Consider the following 13,086-nt stretch of genomic DNA (forward strand, 5'->3'; position numbering starts at 1 on the left):
CCTACACTGTTGGTGGGAATGTAAACTGGTACAGCCACTATGGAGAACAGTTGGGAGATACCTTCGAAATCTATCCATAGAACTTTCATATGACCCCACAATCCCACTCTTGGGCATCTATCCGGACAAAACTCTGCTTAAAAGAGACACGTGCACCTGCGTGTTCATTGCAGCACTATTCACAATAGCCAGGACATGGAAACCACCCAAATGTCCATCGACAGATGATTGGATTCGGAAGAAGTGGTATATATACAGAATGGAATACTACTCAGCCTTAAAAATGAATGACATAATGCCATTTGCAGCAACATGGATGGAGCTAGAGAATCTCAACCTGAGTGAAATGAGCCAGAAAGACAAAGACAAATACCATATGATATCACTTATAACTGGAATCTAACATCCAACACAAATGAACATCTCCTTAGAAAAGAAAATCATGGACTTGGAGAAGAGACTTGTGGCTGCCTGATGGGAGGGGGAGGGAGTGGGAGGGATCGGGAGCTTGGGCTTATCAGACACAACTTACAATAGATTTCCAAGGAGATCCTGCTGAATAGCATTGAGAACTTTGTCTAGATACTCATGTTGCAACAGAAGAAAGGCTGGGGGAAAAATGCAATTGTAATGTATACATGTAAGGATAATCTGACTTCCTTGCTGTACAGTGGGAAAATAAAAATTATATAAAAAAAAATTTTTAAGTGGAAAATGCCAGTTTTATCAATGGCATCTGTTTTCACCCCAACATAAATGCAAAATAACTAGATGTTTTAAGCATGCATATATATGTATATATTATAAAACTGAGTGTAAATATATATATATCAAACTCATAACAATGTGAATCATGAGGTTTTTGCAGCTGTAAAAGAAGGAAGAATAATAGGGTGTGGTGAGTTTCTGAAAGAAAAGGCAATTTTTGCTATATATGATGTGAGCGATTTGTTAAATGCAAAACAAAATAATATCTTAAATTTATGCATGAGCATATTAATTGCATCATTATTTTAAAATGTGAAATAGTGTAAAAATACAGTATACAATGAATGGGAATAGTATAACTATATTATGAAATTGTATATGACCATAAAAATTATATTATGTAAACATTAGTTTTAGGAATTGATCACACTATTGTGATATATTAAAGAGCATGTTATATATTTTAATACCATTATCCCAAATTCCAAAAAATTAGCATCAAAATACAACAAACACGATTACATACAAACACAGTATATAATCTTGCTAAGAAATCATCACATAATATTGGAAAGGACAGAAGACATTTCTGAGAGCCTTTTTTTTCCCCAAAAAGAATTACTTATCAAAGCATAGAGGCATAAATTTTTTGATCTTGATGGTGATCTCAGTGAAACATTAAAAGCTCACATTATAGAATATGTTATGATAGGCTTGGCATCAGAAGGCTAGCTTTAGACTCAGTGACAATATCATTATTGTATTTTAAACTTTTATATTGCAATTTCAGCATGTTGAAAAAGTTTTTTTTTAACTTAAGAATTAAAATTTGGGAATCTTATAGCTGAACAATTATGTATCCTGCTGTACTACATTAGCCAGGGTTTTGCCTCAGCTAAGCCTCGTGCACAAAATAAGAATGTGAATAAAAGAATAAAAGGTTTTCTAAAGTTTTTTCAGACACGCATTGCTATAAAATTAAAGCCTGATAAATGTAATAATCAGGCTTTTAAAATACAATTTATTTTGCATTTTAAAATACAATTAATTGAGGAGAAGCCAGATGTCTGGGAAATAAAGCATATTATTAAAGATTAAAAATATAGTCAATATATGAATGAAAATCAATAATCTATTGATTCATAAATAATAAACATTTGAACAGGATGCCCTAAATTTTCTATATACTTTTGAACTAAGTGTGTATATCCCTTAATTTAATGTTGTATATAATATCTTAAAAATTACAAAAAGCATGTAATCCACAGAAAGCTTAAAAAGTGTTCTAAAATACTGTAATATAAGAAGGTCATCATATAACTGTTATAATAAAGAAAATTTTGAACAAGTAGACTGGACTAGGTCCTCTCTAAACTTTGCCTGGGGGAGAAAAGAGTTTTGGACTAAATGGTTTTTATATCTCTTATGATCTTACATCCACTTACATGCTTTTTTTTTTTTTTCTTTCTTTAGGGCTGCACCCACATATATGGCTAGGGGCTGAATCAGAGCTACAGCTGCCGGCCTACACCACAGCCACAGCAACGCCAGATCCAAGCCAGCCACATCTCCAACCTACACCTCAGCTCACAGCAACACCAGATCCAAGCGTCTGTGACCTACACCACAGCTCACGGCAATGCTGGATCCTTAACCCACTGAGCCAGTCCAGGGATCCCACCCACATCCCCATGGGTCTAGTTGGATTCACTACTGCTGAGCCATAACAGGAACTCCTTACATCCATTTTCAATGCTCTCTCTTCAAAAAATACTCAGTAAAATGGGGGAGAGACTTGAAATAAAGATTCAAGATTCTAAAAATTCTACAGTATTTCTAAGATAATTACTTAGGCATCTTATCAGCCCTGAAACACTATTTTTATTTTTATTTGATTTAACTGAATGGATTAAGCATCTCTCTCCATTCCACACATTGGATCCCCACAGCCAATGTTTTGTTCATGTACAACTTCACATGACTAATTGTACTAATAATAATCACCTTCAACAAATCACATGTTCCTTCCCATAGGATGATGTAATTGGAGACAGACAGGTCCTGCTGGTGGTAAAATTTGTATCCTAAGATTTCAAGGTCCTCAGTTAATTATATTCTGCTATGAAAGCAAGAAATAGAAAAAGCTTAGTTTTGACATGGAAGAATGCAGTGCAGAACGTTAAGGAACAGGAGGACTGAGTCAATTGTGAAATTCTATGAATTTCTGGTCCCTGCTCTTTTCTGAGGAAACCATCACTATATTTCAACTGCAAGATTTCATGAAACAACCATGGGTCCTTATCCCAAATTCTGCTTTTCAATATGAGGTTCCTCAAGTTACTTTTATTCAGTTGCAACTGTAGTCTAATGTATTCAAGTTCTATATAAGAGCAATTGTCAAATAATTTTAAGGAAACTATTCCCTAAATGCTCCTTAAATGCCATCTTCAAAAGATATAGTAAGAAAAGATAACAAAGCTTGCAATCTTCTCTCAAGCAAATCCAAGTAAATACCATTGGTTAGGATTCTAATGCAAGCTTGCTAAAGCTCAGAATATTCCATTTCCTTTTTTCCATCTCTCTGCTAAGTCATTATTGGATTTTCAGTTTAATAGGGTTATTATAATTAGCCAACATAAGAAAACTCTTATTCAGAGACCTAGTCTTTTTTCTGTCATGCTTTCTTTATATCTTTCCTTGATTCTCAATGATTAATAATAGTGTCACTAAGTCCTACAGATGTAGACTGGCAACATTAACTAGAGGATTCCTGTGAAATAGTCTGAACGAGCACATGTAATAAATCATGCCTATTGCTTAGGCTAGAGTAAAAATTCTCTGCTTACACCAGAGGGGTTCTTTTGCAGAGAGAAAGTAAAACTCAAAGGAAATGTGAATTATACTCTTTGAAGTGACATTGATTTTTCAGCATGTTGTTTATCCCCTTTTAAAGACAAATTTCTCAAATACTATCAGGTAATTAAATTAATGTCTAGTTTTAAGCAAGATACTTAAAAGTAAAGAGTTACAGAATATTAACACTGGAAGTAATTTAGGTATAATTTAATCCATCACAACCTTTAACAGATTATTAGAAAATACTTTCCCAAGATCACATAGAAAATTAGTCATATAGTTAAAGCTTAAATCTGATTCTGATAACTCTTTGAATAGATGTTTGATTTTTAAAATATCTTACACAACCTTTCAATTATAAGTAATATTCTAGTGCTAAAATAATAATTTATAACAGTGTTTTTCTTAGTTTATCATTTTTAAAGGCCACTATGGTCCAGATTAAGTAATTTTTTATGAGATTATTATGAAGAATAAATATGGTCATAGTCCTCAAGAACACAAGGATGGATAGTGATTGGAGCTACAAATGCAAGTATCTACGATATAGAGCAATATTTAGCAAACGGCAAGATCAACAATATAATAGAGACACATTCTATATGTCCTGGAAGTACAAAAAATATATAGAAAAGGTAACATTTTACTGCACTGTGAAGTATATGTTTTGATTTGCAAAGTAGAAAAAATATAATTCTTATTAATGGGTATCAGTATGGTAGCATTCTTTTTGAACCTGAAATTCTCTCTAGAATTTGTATACTATCTATATATAAATCTACCTATAATCCATCTACCTACCTCTTAACAATAGCATCATATGGGAAAGTTATTTATGCATTGAAAAATAAAATTGAGGGGGAAGGGAAGAGAAAATAAACATTTCTAAAAACTCTAAGTTAGTAAATGGAAGAACTGTAATTCAAATCTGTGGTTGCCTGATTCTAAACTCACTCTTTTGGAAATATTGCACTTGGATACAAAGGCATATCCACATACACATTACACAATTTGAGGAAACATGAAATAGTAATGAAGACAAAAGAATAATTTTGTAAACTGATAGTTTTTTGCAGTGTTGATAGCCAAATTATGACAAACTGTGGTTTCTTAAATTTTCTCCAAATGTTCTTGCTTTCTGAGATTCATGCTCCATATAACAAATCTTGCATGCATATAGATGGTACTGTGTGTGACATGAAATGATAGATTCAGGGATGAGTTTGAGTTGTTACAATCTATTGTGTCTAAGAGTCTAGCTCTAATAATTGCCATTGATAGGTGCAGAAGTTTGTATGAGGTTTTGGCCCCTGAAAAGCACATTGCTCTCAAATGATATCAATATTTATTATAAAAAGTTTATGTATTCAACTACTTCTCAGATTACTTTTAAAAAGCATTTTACTTTAGACTTAAAATTTTAAAATAAAAAATTGATACATATATATATATGTGTGTGTGTGTGTGTGTATATATATATACACACTCCTATATATATATATAGGAGTTCCCATTGTGGCTCAGCAGAAATGAATTCAACTAGTGTCCCTGGTCTCGCTCAGTGGGTTGGGGATTTGGTGTTGCCCTGAGTTGTGGTGTATGTCACAGATGTGATATAGGCTGGCAGCTGTAGCTCCAACTCCACTCCTAGCCTGGTAACTTCCATATGCCATGGTGGCAGCCCTAAGAAGCAAAATAATAATAATAATTTTAAAAAAAGACAAACATGAGTTCAGTCTATCTTCCAATAAAATCAGGTCTTCTCCCTCGCCACTCACAAATTCCTATCTTGCTACCCATTTTTAATATTTGATACATAAATTTAAGCTAGACATTTAAATAGTTTATTTATAAAGATAAAAATGTTTATGACTGGCTTCCTAAAAAAGTTAAATTATTTCTAATGCTTAAAATAAATTTAATTATTGGATGGTATTTTGGGGGTGAAAAATAACAAATGTGAAATGGATTTTATGCTAGACAAATAATTTTTACACATATAATTGTGAACATTTCATTATAATTAAATATTACACATTAAGTTTCTGGCCTTAAATTTCTAGGAATTAAAACTTTAAGCATCTTCTGGACTGGCTGGATAGAAGAACACAAAAACAACTGTTAAGAGACTTGAACAGAGGTCTTAATTGACATCAGCCATCCATTCAGGCAAGAGATAGTAAATGACTAATTCATTTACCAGTTTAACCAAATATTTATACAAAGCCCCATAGATATTTAAAGAAATATTTGCAGTTTGGTATAGGGAGAAATAAAGGACAAGACAATTGTGATAGCACTAGTAGTTTGTTTTTATAGATTATACTATCTTTGAGGTAATACAGCATCATTTACATTACAAATGAGATATCTGGGATTGTGCTTAAGAAAACTTTAATTCACACTGAACGCAATTTATTTTTGTTTTGGGAGGGGCATGAAGTACCCTATTAAGACAAGTTAATTGCCTTTAAATTGGAGAGAAAGCTTGTATGATTTTTTTTTTTTCCCCTTAAGAAGAAACTCTCTGGTGCCCTGGTCGGTGTGATGGAATCAAGGTTCTGCATGGGTGCCAATCAGACCTAATGAAATGTAATGTGATAAATTTTTACGTGGATCACTGAAAGAGTCAAGTTTAATTCTCCAGTGTCATTTTGATATTTATAATGATGTAAGGGTACAGTTGACAAAGAGTATATTGTAGCAAATAGAAGGGAAGGAGAGAACCATGTGAAATCCCAGGTCAAGCCTTGATTTTAAAGTATTATTACTGAGTTTTTTTCAGTTTTTGATTCAAAAGATTTTCTTCCTTTTTTTAAGACTTTAACTTTTTCTAATCTGGTTGATTTACAATGTTCTGTCAATTTCTGCTGTACAGCAAAGTGACACAGTCATGCATGCATACACACACACACATACTCTTTTTCTCACATTAAGATTTTCTTTCTGATTAAAAAAAAGAGAGAGAGAGAGAGAGGAAACTATCTGGGATTAAGACATTTTATTACATTTTAATCTCCTTTATCCTTGGCTTCAATAAATATGATCTCCTATTTCTATTTTCAGTATATCAGTATAATATTTATTTTCAAAATAAATACAATTTATCTTAGTCAATGGATAACAATAAACAATATTTATTTTTTGCACCAAACCTACTTAACCTATAATGGTTCACTGAAATTTCAAGTAACCCAGAATGTTTCCCTAAGAGTCACTTTTATTTCACTGATTTTTAGCTAACAGACTTGTTGTGAGGATTAAATAAATAAATAAAAGGGATGGAAAATTCATTGATGGCTCTTAGATGATATAATGTGTTCATATATTATAATAGCTAATCTTTGCACTAGACTAATGAAATTAAAGTTATTACTCTCATTAAAAATTAAAAAAACTGTGACTCATTTATATGGTGCCATTCTGACGTAGTAACCATTCGAATTACCAATTTCTTGTACTTGGAATTCTACTGGATTAAATGAACCATTAATACACATATTTTTCCAACTTCCTAATATTTCCTCAGCATTCTCCTCCCTTTCTCCAGCACTCTGTACATACATGTAAATTTATTACCTAAATAAACTGTCTATTGTTTGAAATAGGTAAGAGGTAGCACAACCCAATTATATTGACTTGGACTCAGAAACAGCTATAGTTCTCTGTGTTTCACAGGATGAACCCCATCATTTTGTCATTTTTTTCACTGTGATGAGTTTTTACCTTCCATAGTACAAGTTTCTTATACCTTATGACAGAAGGTTTTATGAGCTTGCCAAAATGATACAACAATGAAGTACCTCATTCATTGTTTGTCACATATATTTAAAGAGTCCCTTGATGATGGACATTTAGACTACTTACAGTTTATCAGTTTTGCAAATAATAAAGCAATGATGTACCACTGCATATATACTAATTAAAACTATCACTGAAGGATACATTCTAAAATTAAAATTATTGGGGCCAAAGATTTTTTTAATTTAGATGTCAACAATCTTTGCACTAAAAAAGAGCTTTAATTCATATCCATGGCATGTATAAAGCCAAGTAACTGTTACTCTGTGTTTTTTCCAACTGTAGTTTTTAATTATTTTTTTTTTTTGGTAATTACAACATGTTAATTTGTAGGGAGAAAAAGTTTGAGTGGATTTGGGGGAATTTGCAGTATACATTTCATACAGCAGTCCTTACCATCATAGAAGGGTTTGGCAATCTGAATGTGCAATTTGGGGCACACATTCTCCTTAACTAAAAGTGTACGAAGTTTGCCCTAATTTAAAATAAAATGACCATTCCTACAATCCCACTAACTGTGTAGAGTGCTTTCCTTTTCTCCCGCCCTCTTCAGCATTTATTGTTTGTAGACTTTTGGATGATGGCCACTCTGATTTGTGTGAGGTGATACTTCCTTGCAATTTTGATTTTCATTTCTCTAATAATTAGTGATACGGAGCACCTTTTCATGTGCTTTTGGCCATCTGTCTGTCTTCTCTGGAGAAATGTCTGTTTAGATTTTCTGACCATTTTTTAATTGGGTTGTTTTTTGTTTTGGTATAAAGCTATAATGAGATATCTGTATATTTTGGAGATTAATCCCTTGTCAGTCACTTCATTTGCAGAGATTTTCTCCCATTTTGTGGGGTTTGTTTTATTTTTAAATGGTTTTCTTTGTTGTGAAAACCCTTTTAAGTTTAATTGGGTACCATTTGTTTATTTTTATTTTTTTGTCATTACTCTAGGAAACAGATCCAAAAAAAGAATAGCTGCTATTTATGTCAAACAGTGTTCTGCCTATGTTTTCCTCTAAGTTTTATAGCACCCTGTCTTAATGTTTAGGTGTTTAATCCATTTGAGTTTATATTTGTGTATTGTGTTAGAGAATGTTCTAATTTCATTATTTTACATGCAGCGGTCTAGTTTTCCCAGCACTACTTACTGAAGAAATTGTCTTTCCTCAATTGTACGTTCTTGCCTCCATTGTTGTAGTTTAATTGACCATATTGTGTGGATTTATTTCTGGGCTTTCCAAGCCATCCCACTGATCTATATTTCTGTTTTTGTGTAAGCTGGTGCAACCACTACAGAGAATAGCATAGATGTTCCTTAAAAATCTAAATATAGAATTACCATACAATCTAGCAGTCCCAATCCTGGGCATATATCTGGAGAAAACCATAATTCAAAGTGATACATGCTATTGAGTTGAGTAAGTTGTTTGTATATTTTAGAGATTATGCCCTTGTCAGTTGTATCTCAACATCAAAAAAGCCAATAACCCAACTGAAAAATGGACAAAAGACCTTTTCTGTTCTTGCCTCCTTTGTCAAAGATTAATTGTCTGGGTTTATATATACACAATGGAATACTACTAAGCCATAAAAAAGAACAAAATAATGCCATGTGCAGCAACATGGATGGAACTAGAGACTCTCATCCTGAGTGAAGTAAGTCATAAAGAGAAAGACAAATACCATATGATATCACTTATACCTAGAATATAATATATGGCACAAAGGAATCTTTCCACAGAAAAAAAAAATCATGGACTTGGAGAATAGACTTGTGGCTGCCAACAGGGAAGGGGAGGGAGTGAGAGGTACTGGGAACTTGAGGTAAATAGATGCATAATGTTGCCTTCAGGATGGATTAGCAATGGAATACTGCTGTGTAGCACTGGGAACTTTGTCTAGTCACTTATGATGGAACATGTAATAGGAGAAAAAAGAATGTATACATCTAAGTGTAACTGAGTCACCATGCTGTACAGTAGAAAAAATACACACACATAAATAAAAGATAAAAAAATATATGCACCCCAATGTTCACTGTAGCACTATTTACAACAGCCAAAACATGAAAGCAACTTAAATGTTTGTCAACATAGGATTGGATAATAAGACATGGTAGATATACATAAATGGAATTATCACTCAGCCATAAAAAAGAATAAAATAATGCCATTTGCATCAACATCAACTGACCTAGAATTTATCATACTAAGTGAAATAAGTCAGAGATAGAAAAATATGAGATCACTAATATGTGGAACCTGATAAAATATTATATTAATAAAATTATAAAGCAAAAACCAGTTCAAAGATTTTTAAACTATCATATGCTTACCAAAGGGGAAATGCATGTGTGTGAGGGGTAAAGAATAAATTGGGGGATTTGGATGGACATATACTACTATATATAAAATAGATAGGTACAAGGACCTACTGTATAGTACAGTGAAATATTCTCAACACTCTGTAGTGAACCATATGGCAATATAATCTGAAAAGGAATGGATACATGTATATGTATAACTGATTTTGTTGCACACCTGAAATGAACACAACTTTTTAAGTCATCTATACTCCAATAAAATTTAAAAAAATAATAAAATGACTACATTCAACTTTTCTTCCTTTGCATAAAAGTATAGGTTAACCCTATTTTTCTTGACAATGGAGGAAGTTTACCAGCTTGTATACCCTAAGGGGGAAAAAGCCACATATTTCATTTCAATTGGATTCATATGCAAAAGCTGTTAGAATACTGAGTTGGAAGCAGATCTTGTGATTCTGAATCCTGGCTCTACCATTTACTGCATGGCCTTTGGAAAGTTAGTTATCCTCTCTGACTCTCATTTATCTTAAAGGAGAATGATAATAGCACCTATGCAGTAGGGCTTTTGTTAAGGATTAAAGGAGTATACAGAGTTCCTGAAACATTTTTTTGTATGCATATTAATTAGTAACTTATATAGTGTATCAAATTAATTCTATATGTTTTATATTAAATCATAACTATATTAATAGACAAATATTTATTGCCATATTCAAACATATATTTGGCAACAAAAATGAGTCATAGGAAATAATGCATTATATATTTAAAATTATAAATATAATTTCACACTTTTGAGGAATTTATGGTCTACTAGAAGAGGCAAGTCATTTGTACATAAATATGTGTCTAATAACAAGATTCAGCACATGTTAATGCCAGATCTGTGACCCAGATAGCTTACTCAGTGGTATTGGAAAGAGCATGTCCTCCTGAGATGTGAAACTGTACTATGAGGTTTGTGAAAAACTTCTAAAAGCAAATTCATAGTTGTAGATCTAAATTCTATTATTTGTTAAAGGAAAATATGGGACTATAAATCATTCAAGAGGCCTTCCAACTCCAAAAATCCCATTTGTTTTAAAATCTATGAACAAGTGCTGCAGGTTCAGAACAGTGAGAATTAGAACAAACAACAGTGAGAGTGGTTGCTAAACTGGAGAAGGGAGTTAAATTGAGTATTCAGATTCGAGTGGGAATTATTTTCTAGAAAATTGTGCTGCATAATTGTATTTATTTTTACTGTGCTTATTATTTTCATGTATTTGTCACTAAGGATGTGGTAGATTTTACATTAAATGGCTTAATTTTTATCTAATAGCTTCCTTGAACCATGCAATCACAATTTTTAATAGCCAATTTTAATACAGTATGCCATCAGTATAAACTCTCATGAACCATTGCAGTGGCTTCTTTGCTTGCTTGTTTCCCAAGAAATTCAATATAGCTTAATGGTCTATGAGTGAGTAAATTGAATTATAAGGACTAGCATATAAAGAAGGATGAATTTTTGCACCAAGCAAATCTAGGAAAATCAAGTGGGTCTTAGTTTTCTATTTATAATATTGGACTACCAATGCTTATTTAATAGTGTAATGGATATTAGTTACACATGGTAGCTGCACAGCATCTTTTATATAGCCTTGGTGTCTACAGGGAATTTATCATATTGTGAATCTTACTTCTAATAAATGGGAGTCAGAATATGACCTTGACAATACCAATCAGATGAAATCCCTCAAATCTGTAGTAGATAGAGAGCAACAAGAGGAAGGAAGACAAGACATAGACTCCCTATCCTGGTAAGGCTTCTGGAGTAGAGCAAACATTTGGCTTTAGAGGTATCAGTAGAAGAGTTACTAGTAGTGGGGTCATCTGCATTGCCAGCTGTGGCATCAATGAAAACAAGCAGTAGAGTTGATGCTGCAATGAGGCTGCTATGAAATGGATTTTGCTCCTGGCTAGTCACACTCAAACTTGATTTTGGTGTTCCTAGATATGTTGTGAACCATTTGATATCTTAAAATTAATTATTAGTAGGCTAATACTGGTAATTTGATTGATATCATTGTTTGAAGAATTAATTTATAAGCCTGAACTTTGTGATTGTGCAGAATTTGTTATAATGAACACTTTTTTTTTTTAGTGTTTAGAGGTGTGACTCAGGGTAAGATGATGCCTCCAGCAGAGGTATATACATCAACGTTCAAAGAGAAATCAATGGGAAAAATCAAATAAATATATAAAATTATAAAAGCAAGAGTTCCTATTGTGGTGCAGGGGAAACAAATTTGACTAGGAACCATGAGGTTGCAGGTTCAATCCCTGGCCTCGCTCAGTGAGTTAAGGATCCAATGTGTTGTGAGCTGTGGTGTAGGAGGCAGATGCAGCTTGGATCCTGAATTGCTGTGGCTGTGGCTGTGTCTATGGCACAGGCCGGCAGCTGTAGATCAGATTCGATCCCTAGCCTGGGAATCTCCATATGCTTTGTGTGTGGCCCTAAAAAGCAAAAAAAAAAAAAAAAAGTAAAAATTATAAAAGCAAAAACCAAAAAAATAGAGCATTGGAAACTAGAGAAACGTGTCATCCATTTCATTAATTTCAAGGTATTTATGTTAGATGATGTGCGGTTAGGTAAGATATTGCTATCCAAGTTATAAACCCAATATTACAGTCAAAAATCAGTACAACAATCATGGGAGATGGAAAAATAGAAGGAATCAGAATATTTTAGGTATATATTTTATTGGAAATTTTATATTTCAACTTCATAATATAATATTTGACAATTTATTCCACAAATGGTTGGAAATAGCAGCGATATTTATTTTTGTTCTAATAATTTTTTTTAAATAAAGACTTTCAAACAGCACTCAGAGGGTTTCCTGTCTATGAATCAATGGAAATAATTCATCTCTGATTAAGGCTAAATTCTTCTATGATAATATGATTCACTGCTTTTTGCTGTGACCACAAAGCAAATTCACAATACCAGTTCCTTAGAACCAATTTCAAAAATTAATACTTTAAATATCAGAACATAAGAGGAAACTATTTCTAAGAGAAGCATTTCCATTTCCATTTAAAATGTTATTAAATAAATGGTAACTTTTAGTTCTATTGTAGTTTAAAATCCACTAGTCTTCTTTAAAAGAAGAAAAAGCATGACTCACCATTCATAAATCAGGATTCAGAGATTGAAGATACTCTGAAAATATATGGAACCAAAAAGCTACAAATCACAGATAAAAATCCATAATTTCCCTTGTTGTAGTTTCAAAGTATAAGAATCTTCACCAGGACTAGATTCTATCTCAAAAAATCACTTTCCTTGTTCATCCACAGGAAGCAACTCCTCATTCTTTAAAATTTTATGATGAGACAGCAGCAATCCAGTCACAT

This window comes from Phacochoerus africanus, chromosome 2, assembly GCF_016906955.1.
Source record: "Phacochoerus africanus isolate WHEZ1 chromosome 2, ROS_Pafr_v1, whole genome shotgun sequence".
In the NCBI taxonomy this organism is placed as follows: domain Eukaryota; kingdom Metazoa; phylum Chordata; class Mammalia; order Artiodactyla; family Suidae; genus Phacochoerus; species Phacochoerus africanus.